General features: G+C 45.8%; 1 protein-coding gene and 1 pseudogene across 4 annotated transcripts in view; both read right to left on the reverse strand.

Moving 5' to 3' along the window:
• The window catches only part of THSD4 (thrombospondin type 1 domain containing 4), a 1279073-nt gene that overhangs the window by 186951 nt on the left and 1068198 nt on the right, over window positions 1-23924 (reverse strand). The window lies entirely within an intron of this gene.
• Window positions 14227-14344, reverse strand: LOC134937643 (5S ribosomal RNA; annotated as a pseudogene).

The raw sequence follows: 23924 nt of genomic DNA on the forward strand, positions 1-23924 counted from the left end.
TTGGCCCTATGTTTGAAAAATTACAGGAGCTGATTGGTTGGTACTTTATCTCTCTCCATGTTATTTCTCTCCAAGCTTTGATACCTCTCCCCCTTTGCTGGGAGTGTTACAGATGTGACTGCCTGCTTGTCTCCTCTGCATGGGTCATCAGTGAGCACCAGTATGTGCTGCAGTTATACGAACAGTGAGAAGGGGGAGAGCTGGTACTCTGTACCCAGGTCCGGGCCTGATGTGTGTGTTGGGGGGGGGGGGGGTATCGTACACACCTCCACCTCCCCCCTGAACTGCCGTTCTCTGCCACCACCCACTGGAGCTTCACAAGTGCACAAAGAGACCAATTCAGACCTGATCGCTGTTGTGCTAAATCGCACAGCGACCAATGACTGTGCATGCGTATGCACCGCAATGCGCAGGCCAAACAGTGACAGAATGATGCAAAAATTTTGATCGCTAGGCCTACACAAGGTAATCGACAGGAAACGGACATTTGTGGGTGGTAACTGTCCATTTTCTAGGAGTATCAGGAAAAATGGGATCAGTACGAGATCGGAATACCGACACCCAACAGGGGGGCGAGCGCAACGCAGCCCCTATGCTCGGCACACTAATTTATTCTCCCTCTATGGGTGTCGTGGACTGTGCCGGTATTTCAACCGCCGGGATTCCGTCCGGCGGGATCTTGACCGCATCCCGGAAAAACACATGCATATCCAAGCATTTTCTGGTAGGGTGTGTGATTTCAGCTCCGGTCCCGAACAGCCTGTTTCTATCGCACTGTAGGAGTAAGACCTGGGCTGCGCAGAGACTGCACACTGGAAAGATAATTAGATGGTGAGTGAGTTGCAAATGGATTTACAGCTCTCAGCTGTCTGGCGAGGTTTTGGTATGGCATATGCATGTATTTGCACACTTGCACGGGGTGTGGTTTCACTCCCTATGGGCGGCGACTATCTGATCGCAGCCCTTTGCAAATTTGCAGAGAAGCGATCAGGTCTGAATTAGGCCCATAAGCTCTATTTATACAAATTCTTTTGCAGGAAAAATAAATTGGTAGCCCATCCAATCTCTACTCGTGGTGGAGCGTCTTAGCTATCCTAAGCATTTTCGTGTCAAATGAAGCAAAAAGGGAAAAGTGTATAAAGACACTTCTGTACATATAAACTTAGAAATGAAAGAGCTAAGTATGATTCTTATTATGGTATCTGAATTCAGTTATTGTTGATGCACATCAGAAAAACTGTCTGTTTAATGTCAGGTGTGAATTATATCAGGTGCAGGATTCTACCGAGTACATGATACAACTCACAGGGGAAGAGAGATAGGGGGTACTTTCTAGCTGTTGGCTCCAATGCATTAAAAAATGGCTGGGGGCTTACCTACTCTGTTTCAATATAGAGTTATGAAGTAACAAAGTAACCACACACTCTTTCAGTGGTCTTTCTAAGATTTTCCACTGGATAGATGATATGTGGCTATGGCAAATGAGTGTGTTGGGAGCACTATCCGTCCCTTGTAGCAGATCCAGACTGCCCATCTGGTACTTCTGGCAAATGCCAGATGGGCCAGTCTGACCACCCGCAGGCCCACAGGCAGCACCACCTCCCGGCACTATGTCCAGCAGAGGGAGTTTCAGAAATATGCGGGGTACTGTCATGAAGTTTCTGCGGCGTGACGTCATGTCTCAGTCACAGAGTTTATGAAACATGCATGCAGAGGGGGATGCTTAGGTTGCTGATGAGGAATCTATGGACACCAGATTCAGCCTGTGCTGGACACTCTGGACATAGACAGCATCTGTGGCATCTAGCTTAAAGGTTGATATTGTCTTGCCTGTAGAATGGACATTACTATGTGTGTGTGACATAATGTGGTATAAGGGGCATTACTGTGAGTGGCATAATCAGGTGTACTGGGTGTTACAATGTGAAATGGGCATTACTGCACGTGGCATAATGTAGTATGAGGGTCACTACTACTGTATGGCATAACATGATGTAAAGGGCACTATGGCATAATGTGGTGTAAGGGTCACTACTATTGTGTGGCATAATGTGGTGTAAGGGACACTACTACCATGTGGCAAAACGTGTTATAAGGGATACTGCTACTGTGTGGCATAATGCGAATGGGCTCTATTGTGTAGCATAACATGAATGGGCTCTACTGTGTGGCATAAATGAATAAGAGGCACTACTATGCGGTGTCATTTGAATTGTGGTTACTATTGTGTGGCCTTGTCCCTTCCCTGTGAGACCACATACCTTTCTTGTTACTCAGATGGTCAATTAGAAACCATAATGTGTCCAATGGTGCATCTTCATATACAATTTGGTGCATCGGAGACGCCTCCAGTAATAATCTTAATACAAATCCTGGCAGCTACTACATTAGCATATTTCCGCACAGCTGCTGTATAGTAAATTGCATCTGCAACGGTATTTGCCTACAACTCTGAATCAGGCCCTGTTTTCCCTATCACATGGACACACATATACACTACGGTTACATTTTATTTTATTTCTTGTCAGAATACAAATAACATATCCATATGTTGTTGGATTGTGTGAGGAAACCAAAGCACCCAGGGATAACCCACACAAGCACAGGAGAACATACAGACACCACACAGATAGAGACTTGGCCAGAATCAAAATTAAGACCTCAGTAATGTGAGACAGTGATGCTAACCACTATGCCACCTATGCTGTCCATGGTGGAGGGCAAAGTAAACAATATGGCACTGGGAGGAATGTACTTACAAGGATTGTAACTATATATAGAGTGTATAGTTATGGTGGACACAGTAATTATAATGACCTACCCAAACACCTGCCAATAAGTAAATGTTATAATTAAACTTCAGCTTTCTCAAATGTACCATTTTCACCAAAACAAAATCAATATTCAAAAATTAAATAATTATTATCTAACTAAACAAAATATACACCTGTAAGTTACCAAACCAAGAAAGAGTTAACTGTCCTTGCTATGGGGCTGTAGTGTAGCAAGATGATACAGTTTCCTTCTGTTTATTGGGCTATCTAGGGCAGTAGCACTGTCGAGTCTCTGCGTACAGGAGTACCCATGTATACAAAATAAATTCTCTATCATATCACTATTCCATCTCAGGATGGCAATATTAGTATCGGGCACAAGAAAAAAAAAACATTATATAAAACATGCATGCTCAGTGTCTCTATGCAGCCTTGTATTACGCTGCCAGCAAGCCATAATATAGGTTATTATCAAGTAATGTAAGGTCAACTGAAGTGGGTATGGATACTGTAAGACAGTGGCATTATGGACGTCAGAGCCAGACCTTGGCATAGGCAAACTAGGCAAATGCATAGGGGCACGTCTTCCAAGCCTAGGGCTGGCTCAGCTTAACAGTGGGCTGTTGCAGTTTATGAGGCATCTGACGGGTGGATGGCACTGGTGGCTCTGGCTGTCTACTGGAATCTGAGCTCTCACCTCAGCTCTGATCAGGTGACGGTGGAGTTAGCAGTGGCAAGTAGCTGCTACTCCTCTTCTCATGGGCAGAGTCCAGCAGGCTGAGCCTACACTGACTGACTCCCTGCAGTTGGCCCAGGCTTCAATAACTACAGAGTCCTGGCCGGGTTAGTGCTGTGCAGGGGAAAGGGCCACGTAATGTGCACTACTGGGCCGCGTAATGTGTATAAAGGGCACTGCTGTGTGGCATAATGTGAATAAGGAGCAAAACAGTTTGGTGTGATGTGAATAAGGGAAACTACTGTGTAATATAATGTGAATAAGGTTGCACTTCTGTGTGGCATAATTTAAATTGAGGGTACTATTGTGTGGGCATGCCCATTCCCAGCAAAAACACGCCACTTTTTTAACCCATGTGCTGCCAGGGCGCACTGTCCCTATTTCAAATATGGGTATGTGGGGCGACAATGGGTGCTAGAGGGTACCAGCCAAGATCTTGCCTAGGGCATCAAATAAGTTTGAGCTGGCTCTGATGTGTGGATTATGCTTCAGGTGCTTCAGGCACGCAAAGCATAATCCCTGATAAGAGACCGTTTTTTCCCTAACAACATGAGTCTGGATACTATCCCAGATCCCATGTGTTATCGGCCAAAAATGGGCCATTCTTCAGCCAATGAAAACGGGCTATAATTGGAAAACCCAATAATGACTATCGGTCAAAAATCACTCTATTAGCCTGTTTTTATCGGCTGAAAAATTAGCACATTGAATTGGATACCCCCTATGTGTTGGTCTGTAATGATGTGCAGAGCCGTAACTTGACTTTTTGGTGCCCTGTGCCAGAAAGAGAATTGGCGCTCCCCACACACACACACACACACACACATTTTTCCAATAAGGACATTAGACGCATGTTCGCAGGAAGGGACATGACATATACTGTACACACATATTCATAGAACAACGCAAAAAAATGGATTTGGATACAAATCCGCTGTATACCACATTCATGCACTCAATCCAAGAGCTTGCCACCATTCAGCCACAATACCCCTCATTAAATAGCACATTTCAATATACTGCCACACCCAGGACTCAAACCTGCAACCTGCTGCATCCCAGCCAAACACCCCACCCACCAAACCACTTGATCCCGCATAAAAACTATGAGATTTCTAACTATTGGAAGCTACCTGTACCCCATAAAAACATAATCAGCACCATAATCGAGCAGATCCATGCAGTGTACAGCCACACATCCAAACCCTTGCAGCTACACACTACATAGATCTGCCCAGCTGCAACGCTGATCACCCCTTCACAAAGTACAAGGTAAGCTACAAATCGTTAAAACTCTCCAGCTTGGAATTCTTTATCTTTCTCTCCAAGGGCAGATAGCTCAATAAATAGAGTGTCTGACTGCAATGTCTTAGGCAACGGGTTTGAATCTCAGGCGCATCAGCATCCCGAAATGTAATAAAGGACAATGCGACTGAACAACAAAGAGTTATCAAGTTAAGTCCATGACTGCTGCATAGGTACTAGCGACAAAAGGGGTGGGGGTAGGAGACAGGCGCGGTCAGGAGATGCTGGGCTTCAAAAAGGGGGGAAGCTGCAAGTGAAAATAATTAGATAATTAATTATTGACAAGTGCTGCCAACAGCGCCATCTACCCTGCAGCACTATGTGCGGAGCACACTCCGCACACACCTAGCTACGGTCCTGATGATGTGTATAAAGGTTTATAGTACTGTGACAGTATAGTGGCATGTCATGAATAGACATAGGATCAAAATGAGTCTTTGGTGGAAACTACATTCAGTAAGTTTAAGCACCTACTGTGGGCCAAATGGCAATGTACCCTCCACATAATACTAAATGGTGGCATTACAGGTTGAGTATCCCATATCCAAATATTCCGAAATACGGAATATTCCGAAATACGGACTTTTTTGAGTGAGAGTGAGATAGTGAAACCTTTGTTTTTTGATGGCTCAATGTACACAAACTTTGTTTAATACACAAAGTTATTAAAAATATTGTATTAAATGACCCTCAGGCTGTGTGTATAAGGTGTATATGAAACATAAATGAATTGTGTGAATGTAGACGCACTTTGTTTAATGCACAAAGTTATAAAAAATATTGGCTAAAATTACCTTCAGGCTGTGTGTATAAGGTGTATATAAAACATAAATGCATTCTGTGCTTAGATTTAGGTCCCATCACCATGATATCTCATTATGGTATGCAATTATTCCAAAATACGGAAAAATCCCATATCCAAAATACCTCTGGTCCCAAGCATTTTGGATAAGGGAGACTCAACCTGTATTTAATTTAATGAAGTACTTTTTTTGCAAGCAAAGGAAATACTGAAATGTGCATTTCTCATAGGTCTGAAACTCAGCAGGAAACAGCTAGGATAGGCATCTCAAGGATTCAACAGGTTTCTGCCAAGACTTAACAAGATGGCATTTTTGCTGGCTTCTTACCTACCCCGGTTTGTTTTCATAAGGTTACAATGTCCTTTAGATTTCAAATAATCACAAATGGCTGGTTGCAAATGGGCAGCTATGAAAGCCAACACAGCTGGAGGAGGTTGATCAAGGATAAAGTGTATTACATGATTCAGTCAAACAGCAAGGCAAGACTTAACATAAACATTAATGGCTGAGAAAGTAAACCTGCGAAGATCTGTTGTATAGTTCATCAAGGGTTGTCACATAGAAGAACATCCATGTCCAATAAGTATAATTCACCGCACATGTTCCACGTCAACACAAGCTGGATTTTAATAACTGAATGTGATCATGTAAAATGTCTTAATACAATAATATGGAGGAATGTGTAGGGAGAGACATCACACAGATCTCAGTTCTACATACCAGGGAGCACAACCACTGCCAAGCAGAGATTGATTTCATAACATCTGCTTCTATTTGTGGACTTAAAGTAAACTATTCTATATGCACATGATTAATATCTAATAATTGTGGCTCATACAACACAATATGAAATTTTTATTAATTATCCAATAATGTCAAAAAACACTCACAAGCTTAATCCCCAAATGGGATAACAGTGTGAATTATGAAGTGAAGGGCTCAGGAAACATGATAGATGAAATACAGGTGGGGCGTTGCACTGACCTAATGTAATTTGTTATTGCACCACTGAGAGTGATTAGTGCGATAACTGACTGTTCCCTAGTGATACATATAGTATTGTTGTAGACGCATCTCCAAAAATAGTACCTTACAGAACTAATTGCATATAAAGCAATGCAATCCCTTAAGCTCCGATTTAAAAAAAAAGTACATATATCCATGCAAGGCTACATGTCTACTATGCAGCCAGCAGCTTAAATGAAGATATATGTGCTTTTAAGGGCCACGTAAGTAATTCAGAATATGGATGTTTTCACACAGCAATAAGATGTGGCAACTAATCAATGAAAAGAAAAATGTACAGTATGCATGGCTCCTGAGCCCAACTCCTGTGATTAATATCCTGCAGTGTTGGGTTGAGTATTTGAGTGCAGGGCAACCATTACGGGGGAACTGCGGGGACTGGTGTCCCAGGCCCTTGAAGAGAAGGAGGCCCACTACTGGCTCCTACTGCCAATACCTGTAGAGCCGTACCAGTCTATGAATCAGCAGCAGTCTGATGCGCAGGGAGAACTTCTTAAAACAAGCCTTATCTGCGCATCAGCTCTCTGTGAATAGTTATTGTAGGTCCGCAACGCTACACCTATATGTAACGTCACAATGTATGACATCACATAGGGGTGGAGCAGTGCAGCAGAATATTTTTTTTTTTTTGGGAGGGGCCCTGGCTATTTTAACAGTCCCGGGCCACATAATTTCTGATGGCAGCCCTGTTTGAGTGTGTAGCTGATATTGATGGTGAGTTTGTCTATAGTAGAGCTTGGTGGCCTGAGAAGCCTAGTGATACAGTATTTTTCTTTATTTATGCCTTTAATTTTAGGTACTAATTTATTAATATGAGTTATGACTTTTTATAATCAGCGTATAATCTCTTACAAGTTTTATCACTAATAATATGGTATACTGTATACCGACAAAACTTGTAAAGGAAAAACTAAGGTAGCATTGCCCTGATTCATAAAGCCACGGCTCCCATCCCTTCGTTAGATATTTTTAAAAACTTACCAGAACAGCAAATAAAATAATGCTGATCATACATACACACACACTGCAAAATTGTTTGTCGGTCAATGGTCAGAACAACCCTCATGCTCAATGATAATCCAATTACCTGAAACTGGGATTATTACTTGAAATATTTGAATTTTGGACACTTTTTTGGAATTGCGTCACATTCATTTTACATTTTGGGCTTCACCTGTTTATTACCAAGTTGTGCAATCTTTTCTCCATGCCATGCTAATCTTCACCATATTATAATTCAAAGAGGATACAGTCATGTGACTGGCGCTTGGAATCCTGGCGGTAACCATGCCAATGCTGGAATCCTGACCGATCACAATGCCACCCAATGGAATGCCGACACACAGGGTCTATTCCCACGCGTGGGTGTTGAGCCACCTAGCCCGCAAGGGGCTCTGTTGCTCTCGCCCTCCCACTGGCATTCTGCTTCCGGGATCCCGCTGTCGGGATGCTGACCGCTGGCAATGCAATACCAACCCACTCAAAGCTATGGCAACTATATATAAAATCTATAAAGATACTAGAGAAGTTGCATTAGGAAGTTGGCCATATATGCAGAAAAAGAGGTGATAAAAAGATAAGCCTTTTTTGTACAAACACTTTGTCAGAAACATTGTGCAAGCTTGACTAGCTTTTTATAAAAAAAATTGCAATATTTATAATTTATAAATTATTTTTTCTTGTTTCAATTCCTCCTCCACTTGACCTTTATCTACCTATGCGATGTCCTGCCCCTTCTCACTGCTTCCCCCGATGCTCACCCCTAATTACACTTCTGAGTAGTAGAGATGAGTGGGTTCGGTTCTCAGAGAACTGAACCCTACCGGGCTTCACTACCCGAGCCCGTATCCGAGTCAGGCTCAGGTCTTCCAGCCTGACTCAGAAACCAGAACGAGGTAAAACGTCATCAACCTGCTGTCGGATTCTCGCTGGGTTTGGATTCCATATAAGGAGCCGCGTGTTTCTGCCATTTTTACTCCGGCATTGGAGAGTGTAGAGAGAGGACGTGTCTCCGTCCTCAGTGCTCAGTGTCCTGCATCAGTCCAGTGGCGGTGTCTTGTGCTGCATCAGTCCAGTCACAGTGGTGGTGTCCTCTACTGCCATATGTCCAGTGCTGCTGTATAAGTCCAGTCCATTGCAGTGGTGCTGTGTTGTCCTGCATCAGTCCAGTGGTGGTGTCCCTGTGCTGCCATATATGTCAAGTGGTACTGCCGTAAATATATGTCCAGTGATACTGCCGTATATATGTCCAGTGGTACTGCCGTATATATGTCCAGCGGTACTGCCGTATATGTCCAGTGATCCTGCCGTATAATTCCAGTGGTACTGGCGTATAAGTCCAGTCCAGTGATACTGCCGTATATGTCCAGCGATAGTGCCGTATACGTCCATTGACACTGCCATATATTTCCAGCGGTACTGCCGTATAAATCCAGTGATCCTGCAGTATAATTCCAGTGATCCTGCCATATAATTCCAGTGGTACTGGCATATAAATCCAGTAATCCTGCCGTATAATTCCAGTGATCCTGCCGTATATGTCCAGTGGTACTGCCATATATATATATATATATATATATATATATATATATCTCTCCTTTTACTGATAACAACTTTGGTGGTGTTAGACGTGCGTCCGATATCCGCCATTAGTGCAGTGGGACTGCAGTACCAACCCTAGATGGGCCAGGTGTTTGTGCCGCACACTAGTGTCGCTTAGCTTAGTCATACAGCTACCCCATTGCACCTCTTTTTCTTCTTTGCATGATGTGCTGTTGGGGCCAAAGTTTTTGAATAGTGCCATCCTGTCTGCAACTGCAGTGCCACTCCCTAGATGGGCCAGGTGTTTGTGCCGCACACTTGTGTCGCTTAGCTTAGCCATCCAGCTACCTCATTGCACCTCTTTTTCTACTTTGCATCATGTGCTGTTGAGGCCTATTTTTTAAATTTGCCATCCTGTCTGACAAGCAGTGCCACTCCTAGATGGGCCAGGTGTTTGTGCCGCACACTTGTGTCGCTTAGCTTAGTCATATAGCATCCTCATTGCACCTCTTTTTCTTCTTTGCATGATGTGCTGTTTGGGGCCAAAGTGTTTTTAAGTGCCATCCTATCTGCAACAGCCACCTCGGTGCAACCTTTTGGCCTAAAAACAATATTGTGAGGTGTGAGGTGTTCAGAATAGACTGGAAATGAGTGGAAATAAATGTTATTGAGGTTAATAATACCGTAGGATCAAAATTACCCCCAAATTCTGTGATTTTAGCTGTTTTTATGGTTTTTCCCCCAAAAAATCATCCAGATCCAAAACCAAAACCAAAACATGAAAGGGTGATGTTGGCAAATCCAAAACACGAGCGTGGAATTAGAACCAAAACACAAAACGTGCCCGCCGCACATCTCTACAGTGAGTACACTATTCTGCACATTAACCCATACCACATTGTAAAACAGTAAAAACATTTTACAAGATTTTCTAATTTAAGTGAAGCGTGAACATTAAATACATTATTGATCCCTGGATGATTAACCATTAGCTCTGTGGTAAGAACACATTGATATTACTCAGAACTTGCCTTCGCTACAGGGAGCTTGAAACTGCATAAAGAAAATAAAGTCCAACAATACATTGCAATATGTTTTCAATTTCCATTGTATTTGGCTAGCACAGAAATATGTCTCTAAACATTTACATGCAGCCAGTCTAGGTCATAATTGAGTAATATGAAAACTAGAGCCCTGTTTTATATCATAAACAAAGTGTTGAAGAGCTTTTTATTCAGGGAAATAAATGTTTAATAAATAATTTGCTCTATTAATGTATGTTTGTCACGCAGTGGTATATAGCAGATCAACAAAAATTTTCAAGTCTTAAAAAGTCTGCATAATATTTAGTAGGGCTATAGGAAGGGGCATCATGCCCCACTGCCCGCGCATCTGTCTAGCACCCTGAAACATCACCCTGCGGCCAGTTGCACTGCTGCAAAGCATCCAAAGGACACTCTGGGCACACACACCCTGCAGTGTGGACAGCCTGGCCGAAGCATCCAGGAAGCTGAATATTTTCTCGTATTGGCAGCCCCGCTTCCTCAGGTGATGCGCTAGTGTGCGCCAGGGCCGTAACTACGTGTGTGCCAAGTGGGCTTGGCACACAGCGCAGTTGCCCTGAGGGCGCACGGCCAGCGGCATGTAATGAGTCAAATTGACTCATTACATGCCGCCTCTGCTGTGTGCGCCGTGCGCCGCGCTGGAGGGAGAAGAGACCAGCGCCAGGCAGCGGACAAGGAGGAGGAGGGAGGGGGAGCAGGGAGCCGCAGCAGCGCTATTTCATTGGTAGTAAGCGCCGCTGCAGCATCCCCCTCTCCTTCTGTATTGGCTGCCCGGCGCTGCTATGGATGCTGGGATGAGGTTCCTCCATCCCAGCATCCACAGCAGCGCCAGGCAGCCAATACGGAAGAAGAGGGGGATGCTGCAGCGGCGCTTACTACCAATGAAATAGCGCTACTGCGGCTCCCTGCTCCCCCTCCCTCCTCCTCCTTCTCACCTCACTGCCTGCACCGAGAGGGAGATGCCAGCACGAGGAGCCTGTCAGCGGGGAGAAGGTAAGTATATCCCTCTCTCTCTTTCTCTCTCTCTCTCTCTCTCTCAGGGGACACTGTCTGCCGCAATGTGTAAAAAGGGGTCCTGGCTGCCGCAATGTGTAAAAAGGGGTCCTGGCTGCCGCAATGTGTAAAAAGGGGTCCTGGCTGCCGCAATGGGTAAAAAGGGGGACTGGCTGCCATAATGTGTAAAAAGGGGGACTGGCTGCCGCAATGTGTAAAAAGGGGGCCTGGCTGCCACAATGTGTAAAAAGGGGTCCTGGCTGCCGCAATGTGTAAAAAGGGGGCCTGGCTGCCACAATGTGTAAAAAGGGGTCCTGGCTGCCGCAATGTGTAAAAAGGGGTCCTGGCTGCCGCAATGTGTAAAAAGGGGGACTGGCTGCCGCAATGTGTAAAAAGGGGGACTGGCTGCCATAATGTGTAAAAAGGGGGAGAGGCTGCCGCAATGTGTAAAAAGGGGTCCTGGCTGCCGCAATGTGTAAAGAGGGGGCCTGGCTGCCGCAATGTGTAAAAAGGGGGACTGGCTGCCGCAATGTGTAAAAAGGAGGCCTGGCTGCCGCAATGTGTAAAAAGGGGACTGGCTGCCGCAATGTGTAAAAAGGGGGACGCTGTCTGCTGTAATGTATAAAAGGGGCTCTACCTGGTGTAGTGGCGCTACTGTGCAGCGTAATTTGAATAATGTAGACTACTGTGCACCGTAATATGAATTGCTATTATTTTGTGGCCATGCCCCTTCCCCGTGAAGCCACGCCCCTATAAAATTTTCGCTCGCCTACGGCGCGCACTGCCCCTATCTTACATGGGGGGGGGGGGGGCGCCACTGTCGTTTCTTGCACACAGCGCTAAAATGCCTAGTTACGGCACTGGTGTGCGCTACTCCATTGCTTAACCTTTACAGTACTCTTTTAAGCTGGGTATACACTAGAGCGATGTCGGGACGATTTGCTATTTCGTAACAACAAATCACCTAAATCGCTCAGTGTGTATAAGAGATTGCATGCTCCCTTGGTCACTAGCGACGGACTCTAGGTATGATGTGTTGCATACCAAACCTAGCAATTTCGCTAGCGATATATAGGGGGAGGGACTCTAGACTGCACACCCTAGCTAATTGTAATGAGAGGCGCTACCTTGCTGAAACTTTTAGTACTACAACACATAGAAAGAAAAGATGCAGGTGCACTATGCAAACATTACTAGTCAAAATCAAAATACATTTTACAATTAAACATCAAAATAAGAAGTTGTTAGCATAAATTTGGGAAAAGTTAAGGGCTTGCCCACCAATGTCCAGGTAACCTCATCGGGTAAGTCCCTAACATTCTGAGGGTTCATGTCTTGGGTATGGGGCATCATTAAAAACCGACCAGTCAAAACCACCCCAAGGCATCACACAAATGAAAAATAGCATTAAAATGTTAAAGAGTATTCTATGATTGAAAGCCGTTGCTCAGTGTTATGCCATCTGGCCAGTGATGATCAGTGATCCATGAGAGAGTCAGGGAATCAGAGAAATTAAACTTTTCAAAAATGTTTGATTTGCGACCCGACTTTTTGGTTTTTAAACACTGCCCCAATATATCTGTAATGTACAATATGGGGCCATAACTATAGGTACACATCAAGTTTGGGACATTTTGCCATCCAGTAGTCGGGATGCTGCCGGTCACATGACTGGCACCAGAATCCCAACAGACAATTAGAATGCTGACAGGGGATGGGGTAATTTATTAGGCCCTAAGATAAAAAAAATTGAGGAGAAAGTGCATTGAGGACTGAAGTTGGGAATCACTGACCTACTACATTATACAGTATGTGAACCAAAATGCAAAACTGAGAAGACGTACACAGCATCGGATATGTGCCAGTTGTCTCACATCATATGGTAAAAAAAGGATAGGTGTATGAGGACACATCTGTGTAAAGTACTAACTTGGTCTAGTGAGAGCAATGCAGTCACAATTGTATCCAACTAGCACTACGTCAGTGCCAGAGCCATAACTACACTTTTTGGTGTCCTGTGCCACAAAGAGATTTGCTGCCCCACCCCATTGCAAAGATAGCTTTTCAATTTTTCACAAAGTACAAGGTGAGCTTTAAATAGTTAGAATTCCCTACTGTAGCTCAATGAATTGTGTGTCTGACTGCAATGCCACAGGCAATGGGTTTGAATCCTGCAGGGGCGGATTGGCCATAGAGCTCACCAGGAAGATTCCTGGTAGGCTGACATGTTTGTTGGGCATGTATTGTGAGTTACTTTGAAACAAAAGGGGGGTTGGTAGAGTCTGCACAGGATCTCTCAATCTGAGAACTTTCTAATTTATTTGATATAGGATAAACCTATAGCTATCACGTTAACCAACATATGGCCATGTACTTGAATAATTCATGACCGGCACTGGGTTGGTGGTGCTCCCAGAGGTAGTTCAGTAAACTAATACAGTAAAATTATATGGTTCCTGTATAGTACAGGAGCCAAAGAAAAAAGAAAGACTACAAGTCTTTTCTGGGGCACACTTTTGTAGTCAATTGTGTAATATTATCGTAATTAAAATATAACTTTTGTTAGTATTCCTCTAGAAATAAGGTGCTATGAGGCAAAAAAATAAAGAGAACTAAAGTATAATAAAGATGTTATCTATTTATCTTGAGGATTATCCCAACAATTTATATAGTTGATTATACAAGGTTATCCAAATCGAACTGACTGGCTCCGTTATGCAAAAATATGTGTGTCTCTCTGTTGTTAGAATAGCTTATAATCGAATTTTGAATAATATGAAGGTTTTCTTCTTCTAAAGTGATGAAATGTGCCTGTGATAAATCACACTATGACTGTTCTAGAAGAGAGAAGTATTTCTCTGGTTAACAAAGCTGGGCTCACCCTGTTACTTAGGTGAGAATCTGTTTTTATAAGCTGAAGTAGATATAATGAGTTATGACTGGTACTTTGGCTCCAGATCTGATAGTTTTCTGCAGGATAAAAATACCTGCAGTACCAAGTATTCTCTGGTGGTCTCCCAACCAGGTACTGGCCTGGCCCACAGTGCTTGGCTTCCAAGATCAGACGTGGTTGGGCATACTCAGTGTGGTTTGACCGCAGGTGAATCTATCCTGCTTTACAATGTCCGGAACCAAGTATTGTGTAATGGAAGTTTCAGGAACTCCTATAAGTCCAGATAATAATAGCACAACAGTGAATGTTGATAATGTTGGAGAGGACAAGTTATAGATAAGTCCTGAACCAGAGTTCAGTTTGACTGATAAGCCTGATGCTGTCCCAAAATCCCCATGTTGCACACAAATTTCAGAAAAATTATTATGAATATGAATAGTATCAGAAAAAATTACTATATGTACGTGAAAAAATCACATGGATATCTGGAAAACTTGGTGCAACAAAACAGGTGTGCGGTTGTTGTGGAGATATTGCAAAAGGTGGGGCATCAGGCATAAGGATAATATTTCACTGTTAGGTGCAGGGGTAAAGTGCCCCCAGAAATGGAAAAAAAAAAAATTGAAAAAAGTGAAAATAGATGTAAATAATGAAAAAAATGAAAAAAATGGAAAAACTATGTAAGAGATGAATCCTGAAACAGAGTTTGGTTTTACTACCAAACCGGACGTTGTTCCATTGTTGTCATGTTTTACACGTATATCAGGTCATAATAATTGGTATAATTAAATAGTCACAATGGTACCTGAGAAATTTGGTACAACAAACAGATTAACTGATATCACTGAATGATACAAAGCGAGTGCGGCTTCAAACTTGAAATAAGATCCTACTGTTCGATGGAGGGGTGAGATACCCCCCTTGGTCAGTGGAGACCGTCACTCGAAATCCATGTCGGAGGCTGAGTCCAGCAGGAGAGACACGCCGGTATCCGCGGTCCGTCGACCGGAAGTTCGGAAACCGGAACCGGAAGTGACGTACGTTTCGCTCGTGGAGCTTGTTCACGAAATGTGCCCCAGAAAAGACTTGTAGTCCTTTTTTCTTTGGCTCCTGTACTATACAGGAACCATATAATTTTAATGTATTGTGAGTTGTCATGTGGCCCCACCCCCTACCCTCACATGACAGGCAGCCCACCACACTCAGTACACTGCATTGTTCCCGTTCATTCTGTTATTCAATCCCTGCAGCACAGCAACTCTGCCATCCATTGATGCTGCCATGGTATGTTATATGTCTTGTGTTGCCCATGTCGGGCCACTTCTACAAAATTTAAAAGGGCAGGCAGCTAGACAGTACCTCCGTGACATCACAATGCATTCAGCAAAAAGGCAGCTAAACAGTACCTCTGTGACATCACAATGCATTCGACTGCAGGCAGCTAAACAGTACCTCTGTGATATCACAATGCATTTGACTGCAGGCAGCTAAACAGTACCTCTGTGACATCACAATGCATTCAGCTGCAGGTAGCTAGAAAGTACCACTGTGATATAACATTGCATTCAGCTGCAGGCAGATAGACAGTACCACTATGACATCACAATATATCCAGCCACAGGCAGCTAAAAAGTACTTCTGTGACAACACAATGCATTCAGCTGTAGGCAGCTAACCAGTACCTCTGTGACATCACAATGCATTCAGTTGCAGGTAGCTAGAAAGTACCTCTGTGACATCACAATGCATTCAGCTGTAGGCAGCTAACCAGTACCTCTGTGACATCACAATGCATTCAGTTGCAGGTAGCTAGAAAGTACCTCTGTGACATCACAATGCATTCAGCTGCAGGTAGCTAGAAAGTACCACTGTGATATAACATTGCATTCAGCTGCAGGCAGCTAGACAGTACCACTGTGACATCACAATGCATTCAGTTGCAGGCAGCTAGACAGTACCTTTGTGACATCACATTGGATTCAGCTGCAGGCAGCTAGACAGTACCACTGTGACATCACAATGCATTCAGATGCAGGCAGCTAACCAGTACCTCTGTGACATCACAATGCATTCAGCTGCAGGCAGCTAGAAAGTACCACAGTGACATAACAATGCATTAAGCTGCAGGCAGCTAGACAGTATCTCTGTGACATCACAATGCTTTCATCCGCAGGCAGCTAAAAAGTACCTTTGTGACACCACAATGCATTCAGCTACAGGCAGCTAGACAGTACCTCTGGAACATCACAATGCATTCAGCTGCAGGCACCTAAACAGTACCACTGTGACATCACAATGCAATTAGCTGCAGACAGCGAAACAGTACCTCTGTGGCATCTAAATGTATTTAGCTGCAGGCAGCTAGAAAGTACCACTGTGACATCACAATGCATTCAGCTGCAGGCAGCTAACCAGTACCTCTGTGACATCACAATGCATTCAGCTGCAGGTAGATAGAAAGTACCACTGTGATATAACATTGCATTCAGCTGCAGGCAGCTAGACAGTACCACTATGACATCACAATGCATACAGCTGCAGGCAGCTAGACAGTACCTTTGTGAAATCACATTGGATTCAGCTGCAGGCAGCTAGAAAGTACCACTGTGACAATACAATGCATTCAGCTGCTGGCCCCTAAACAGTACCTCTGTGACATCACAATGCATTCAGCTGCAGGCAGCTAATTAGTACCACTGTGACATCACAATGCATTCAGCTGTATGCAGCTAAAAAGTACCTCTGTGACATCACAATGGATTCAGCAGCAGGCAGCTAAACAATACCTCTGTGACATCATAATGCATTCAGCTACAGGCAGCTAGAAAGTACCACTGTGACATCACAATGCATTAAGCTGCAGGCTGCTAAACAGTACCTCTGTGACATCACAATGCATTCAGCTGCAGGCAGCTAAACAATACCTCTGTGACATCACAATGCATTCAGCTACAGGCAGCTAGAAAGTACCACTGTGACATCACAATGCATTAAGCTGCAGGCTGCTAGACAGTACCTCTGTGACATCACAATGCATTCAGCTGCAGGCAGCTAATTAGTACCTCTGTGACATCACAATGCATTTAGCTGCAGGCAGCTAAACAGTACCACTGTGACATCATAATGTATTCAGCTGCAGGCAGCTAAACAGTACTACTGTCACATCCCAATGCAATTAGTTGCAGGCAGATAGCCCAGTACCACTGTGACATCACAATGCATTCAGATTCAGGCAGCTAATCAGTACCTCTGTGACATCACAATGCATTCAGCTGCAGGCAGCTAGACAGTATCTCTGTGACATCACAATGCTTTCATCCACAGGCAGCTAAAAAGTGCCTCTGTGACACCACAATGCATTCAGCTGCAGGCAGCTAGACAGTACCACTGTGACATCACAATGCATTCAGCTGCAGGCAGCTAAACAATACCTCTGTGACATCATAATGCATTCAGCTACAGGCAGCTAGAAAGTACCACTGTGATATCACAATGCATTAAGCTGCAGGCTGCTAGACAGTATCTCTGTGACATCACAATGCATTCAGCTGCAGGCAGATAAACAATACCTCTGTGATATCACAATGCATTCAGCTACAGGCAGCTAGAAAGTACCACTGTGACATCACAATGCATTAAGCTGCAGGCTGCTAGACAGTACCTCTGTGGCATCACAATGCATTCAGCTGCAGGCAGCTAATTAGTACCTCTGTGACATCACAATGCATTTAGCTGCAGGCAGCTAAACAGTACCTCTGTGGCATCACAATGTATTTAGCTGCAGGCAGATAGACAGTACCACTGTGACATCATAATGTATTCAGCTGCAGGCAGCTAAACAGTACAACTGTCACATCCCAATGCAATTAGTTGCAGGCAGATAGCCCAGTACCACTGTGACATCACAATGCATTCAGCTGCAGGCAGCTAGACAGTATCTCTGTGACATCACAATGCTTTCATCCGCAGGCAGCTAAAAAGTACCTCTGTGACACCACAATGCATTCAGCTGCAGGCAGCTAGACAGTACCACTGTGACATCAGAATGCATTCAGCTGCAGGCAGCTAAACAATACCTCTGTGACATCATAATGCATTCAGCTACAGGCAGCTAGAAAGTACCACTGTGACATTACAATGCATTAAGCTGCAGCCTGCTAGACAGTACCTCTGTGACATCACAATGCATTCAGCTGCAGGCAGCTAATTAGTACCTCTGTGACATCACAATGCATTTAGCTGCAGGCAGCTAAACAGTACCTCTGTGGCATCACAATGTATTTAGCTGCAGGCAGATAGACAGTACCACTGTGACATCATAATGTATTCAGCTGCAGGCAGCTAAATAGTACAACTGTCACATCCCAATGCAATTAGTTGCAGGAAGATAGCCCAGTACCACTGTGACATCACAATGCATTCAGATGCAGGCAGCAAACCAGTACCTCTGTGACATCACAATGCATTCAGCTGCAGGCAGCTAGAAAGTACCACAGTGACATCACAATGCATTCAGCTGCAGGCAGCTAAAAAGTGCCTCTGTGACACCACAATGCATACAGCTGCAGGCAGCCAGACAGTACCTCTGGAACATCACAATGCATTCAGCTGCAGGCACCTAAACAGTACCACTGTGACATCACAATGCAATTAGCTGCAGACAGCTAAACAGTACCTCTGTGGCATCTCAATGTATTTAGCTGCAGGCAGCTAGAAAGTACCACTGTGACATCACAATGCATTCAGCTGCAGGCAGCTAACCAGTACCTCTGTGACATCACAATGCATTCAGCTGCAAGTAGCTAGAAAGTGCCACTGTGACATAACATTGCATTCAGCTGCAGGCAGCTAGACAGTACCACTGTGACATCACATTGGATTCAGCTGCAGGCAGCTAGACAGTACCTCTGTGACATCACAATGCATTCAGCTGCAGACAGCTAAAGAGTAACCCTGTCAGTGCCATAACCAGACATTTTAGCACTGCGTGCAAGAAATAGCATCGGCGCCCCCCCCCCCCAATATTTAAAACAGGGCCAGCGCACATCGTAGGCGCGCGCCAAAGGTATAGGGGCATGGCTTCTAGGGGAAGAGGTGTGACCATAAAATAATACCAATTCATACTACACTGCACAGTAGTCTCCAGTACTCAAATTACACTGCACAGTAGTGCCACTTACACACTTTACACCAGATAGAGTCCCATTTTACACATTACTCCAGGTAGAGAAATATAAAATAAAAAAATATTCTTGTTTCAAACATCACTCACCACCCCAAGCTCTGTGACTGACGGCAGGTGGGGAAAAGGTCACCGGAGGTCTGACTCCGGACTCACTGGGCTGCTGCTGCACTGTGAGCTGGAATGCCTCCTCCTATGTTATCATGTCTCTCCCTAGAGACACTGCAGGGGGGGCGGAGCATCAGATCCAGGAGAAAGGTAGCGCTGTTATACAGAGGGAGCGAGAAGGCATGAGAGAGTGTTATACAGAGGGAGAGACAAGGAAGAGAGTGTTATACGGAGGGAGCGTGGAGGAAGGAGAGAGTGTTATACAGAGGGAGCGTGGAGGAAGGAGAGGGTGTTATACAGACGGAGAGAGGCGGAAGAAGAGGTGTTATACAGAGAAGGAGACGAGAAAGGAGAGAGTGTTATACGAAGGGAGCGTGGAGGAAGGAGAGAGTGTTATACAGAGAGAGAGAGGGGAGGAAGAAGAGTGTTATACAGAGGGAGAGAAGAGGAAGAAGAGGGTGTTATAAAGAGGGAGCGCGGAGGAAGGAGAGAGTGTTATACGGAGGGAGCGCGGAGAGGGTGTTATACAGAGAGAGAGAGGAGGAAGGAGAGAGAGTGTTATACAGAGGGAAAGAAGAGGAAGGAGAGAGTGTTATACAGAGGTAGAGAGAAGGAAGGACAGGGTGTTATACAGAGGGAGCGAGGAGGAAGGAGAGTGTGTTATACAGAGGTATAGAGAAGGAAGGAGAGAGTGTTATACAGATGGAACGAGGAGGAAGGAGAGGGTGTTATACAGGGGAAAGATAAGATAGGGGAAGTGTTATACAGGGTAAGAGATAAGGTGGGGGAGAGTGTTATATGGCGGGAGAGATTTTATGGGGAGTGTTATACAGGCGGAGAGATACGATAGGGGAGATTATACAGGGGGGAGGTAAGATAGCGGAGAGTGTTATACAAGAAGGTGAGAGTTAAGGTAGGGGATAGTGTTATATAGGGTGAGAGACAAGGTAGGGGAGAGTGTTATACAGGGGGAGAGATAAGGTAGGGGAGAGTGTTATACAGGGGGAGAGATACGATAGGGGAGAGTGTTATACAGGAGGATAGATAAGGTAGGGGAGAGTTACACAGGGGGAGAGATAAAGAAGGGGGAGGGGTTACACACGGGGAGAGATAAGTAGGGGAAGTGTTACACAGGGGGAGAAATAAGGTAGGGGGAGTGTTACACAGGGGGAAGATAAGGTGGGGGAGAGTTACACAGGGGGAGAGATAAGGTAAGGGGGAGTTACACAGGGGGAGAGATAAAGTAGGGAAGTGTTACACAGGGGGAGAGATAAGGTAGGGCAGAGTTACACAGGGGGAGAGATAAGGTAGGGGAGAGTTACACAGTGGGAGAGATCAGATAGAGGGGAGAGATAAGATAGGGGGAGTGTTACACAGGGGGAGAGATAAAGAAGGGGAAGAGTTACACATGGGGAGAGATAAGGTAGGGGAAGTGTTACACAGGGGGAGAGATAACGTAGGGCAGAGTTACACAGGGGGAGAGATAAGGTAGGGGGAGAGTTACACAGGGGGGAGAGATCAGATAGAGGGGAGAGATAAGATAGGGGGGAAAGTTACACAGGGTGAGAGATAAGATAGGGGGGAGAGTTACACAGGGTGAGAGATAAGATAGGGGGAGAGTTACACAGGGGGAGAGATAAGGTGGGGGGTAGGGTAACACATGGGGAGAGATAAGGTAGTGGGGAGAGTTACACATGGGGAGAGATAAGGTAGGGGAAGTGTTACACAGGGGGAGAGATAAGATAGGGGGAGAGTTAAACAGGGGGAGTGATAAGGTAGGGGGAGAGATAAGGTAGAGGGGAGAGTGTTACACAGGGGGAGAGATAAGATAGGGGGGAGAGTTACACAGGGGGAGAGATAAGGTAGAGGGGAGAGTTACACAGGGGGAGAGATAAGGTATGGGTGATCATTACACAGGGGAGAGTTACACAGGGGGAGAGATAAGGTGGGGGAGATGGTTACACATGGGGAGAGATAAGGTAGGGGAAGTGTTACACAGGGGGAGAGATAAGGTAGGGGGAGAGTTACACAGGGGGGAGAGATAAGGTGGGGTGAGAATTACACAGGGGGGGAGTTACACAGGGGGAGAGATAAGGTGGGGGGAGGGTTACACATGGGGAGAGATAAGGTAGTGGGGAGAGTTACACATGGGGAGAGATAAGGTAGGGGAAGTGTTACATAGGGGGAGAGATAAGATAGGGGGAGAGATACACAGGGGGAGAAATAAGGTAGGGGGTCGAGTTACACAGGGGGAGAGATAAGGTAGAGGGGAGAGTGTTACACAGGGGGGGAGAATTACACAGGTGGAGAGATAAGGTAGGGGGGAGAGTTACACAGGGGGAGAGATAAGGTAGGGGTGAGAATAACACAGGGGGGAGTTACACAGGGGGAGAGATAAGGTGGGGGGAGGGTTACACACGGGGAGAGATAAGGTAGTGGGGAGAGTTACACACGGGGAGAGATAAGGTAGTGGGGAGAGTTACACACGGGGAGAGATAAGGTAGTGGGGAGTTACACACGGGGAGAGATAAGGTAGGGGAAGTGTTACACAGGGGGAGAGATAAGATAGGGGGGAGAGTTACACAGGGGGAGAGTTACACAGGGGGAGAGATAAGGTAGGGAGGAGAGTTACAGAGGGGGGGAGATAAGGTGGGGAGGAGAGTTACACAGGAGGAGAGATAAGGTAGAGGGGAGAGTGTTACACAGGGGGAGCGATAAGAAAGATAAGAGAGAGGAGAGAGTGTTATACAGAGGTAGAGATGAAGGAGAGAGTTGGAATAGAGTGACAGACTTACACACTTCATGTCACCTCTGCTCGTCCGGAGTGTGGGTCTTCTGTCTTTAACGTCTGCCTGAGCTTGGCTCCGCCCCCTGACAGCCTGAGAGCTCAGTCAGCTCCCAGCAGCAAGGGCTGGCTTCTCAGTCTCCTCTCCTGCAGTGCTGCGCTGTGGGGCCGGCAACAGTAAGAGCGCGGGGGCAGCATCACACGCCGTACCCACTCTGGCTGAGTGATGAAACAGAAAATAAACTACAGCTTCCTGCAGCAAGGGCTGCTGGGAGCTGTAGTTTATTTCCTGTTTCTTCACTCGCGCGGAGCTGCGGTGTGGTGGGCGCCTCCTGGGTCCTGGTAGATTCATTCTTTTTAAGCGGCCGTGCGGGTGGTGATGCCAGATGGTGCGCCCTCAGTGCAGTTGCGCTGTGGGCAAGCAGCGCCGTAACTACGTGTGTGCCAAGGGGGCTTGGCACACAACACAGTTGCCCTGAGGGCGCAACGGCCAGCAGCATGTAATGAGTCAAATTGACTCATTACATGCTGCCTCTGTGTGCGCCGTGCGCGGCTGGAGGGAGAGGAGACCAGCGCCGGGTTCAAGGAGGAGGAGGGAGGGGGAGCAGGGAGCCGCAGCAGCGCTATTTGATTGGTAGTAAGCGCCGCTGCAGCATCCCCCTCTCCTTCTGTATTGGCTGCCTGGCGCTGCTATGGATGCTGGGATGCGGTTCCTTCATCCCAGCATCCATAGCAGCGCCGGGCAGCCAATACAGAAGGAGAGGGGGATGCTGCTGCGGCGCTTACTACCAATCAAATAGCGCTGCTGAGGCTCCCTGCTCCCCCTCCTTCTTCATCTCACTGCCTGCACCGAGAGGGAGATGCCAGCACGAGGAGCCTGTCAGCGGGGAGAAGGTAAGTATATCCCTCTCTCTCTCTTTCTATCTTTCTCTCTCTCTTTCTCTCTCTCTCAGGGGGACACCGTCTGCCGCAATGTGTAAAAAGGGGGACTGGCTGCCGTAATGTGTAAAAAGGGGGACTGGCTGCCGTAATGTGTAAAAAGGGGTCCTGGCTGCCGCAATGTGTAAAAAGGGGGTCTGGCTGCCGCAATGTGTAAAAAGGGGTCCTGGCTGCCGCAATGTGTAAAATGGGGTCCTGGCTGCCGCAATGTGTAAAAAGGGGGCCTGGCTGCTGCAATGTGTAAAAAGGGGGCCTGGCTGCCGCAATGTGTAAAGAGGGGGCCTGGCTGCCGCAATGTGTAAAAAGGGGTCCTGGCTGCCGCAATGTGTAAAAAGGGGGACTGGCTGCCGTAATGTGTAAAAAGGGGGACGCTGTCTACTGTAATGTATAAAAGGGGCTCTACCTGGTGTAGTGGCGCTACTGTGCAGCGTAATTTGAATAATGCAGACTACTGTGCACCGTAGTATGAATTGCTATTATTTTGTGGCTACGCCCCTTCCCCGTGAAGCCACGCCCCTATAAATTTTTCACGCGCCTGCGGCGCGCACTGCCCCTATCTTGCATGGGGGGGGGGGGCGCCACTGTAGTTTCTTGCACACAGCGCTAAAATGCCTAGTTACGGCACTGTGGGCAAGGCACCATCGGCACACACCTAGTTACTGCCCTGACCCCTGTGGCATCACAATGCATTTAGCTGCAGGCATCTAGGAAGTACCACTGTGACAACACAATACATGCAGCTGCAGGCAGCTAAACAGTACAACTGTCACATCCC

Source organism: Pseudophryne corroboree, chromosome 6 (genome assembly GCF_028390025.1).
Source record: "Pseudophryne corroboree isolate aPseCor3 chromosome 6, aPseCor3.hap2, whole genome shotgun sequence".
In the NCBI taxonomy this organism is placed as follows: Eukaryota; Metazoa; Chordata; class Amphibia; order Anura; family Myobatrachidae; genus Pseudophryne; species Pseudophryne corroboree.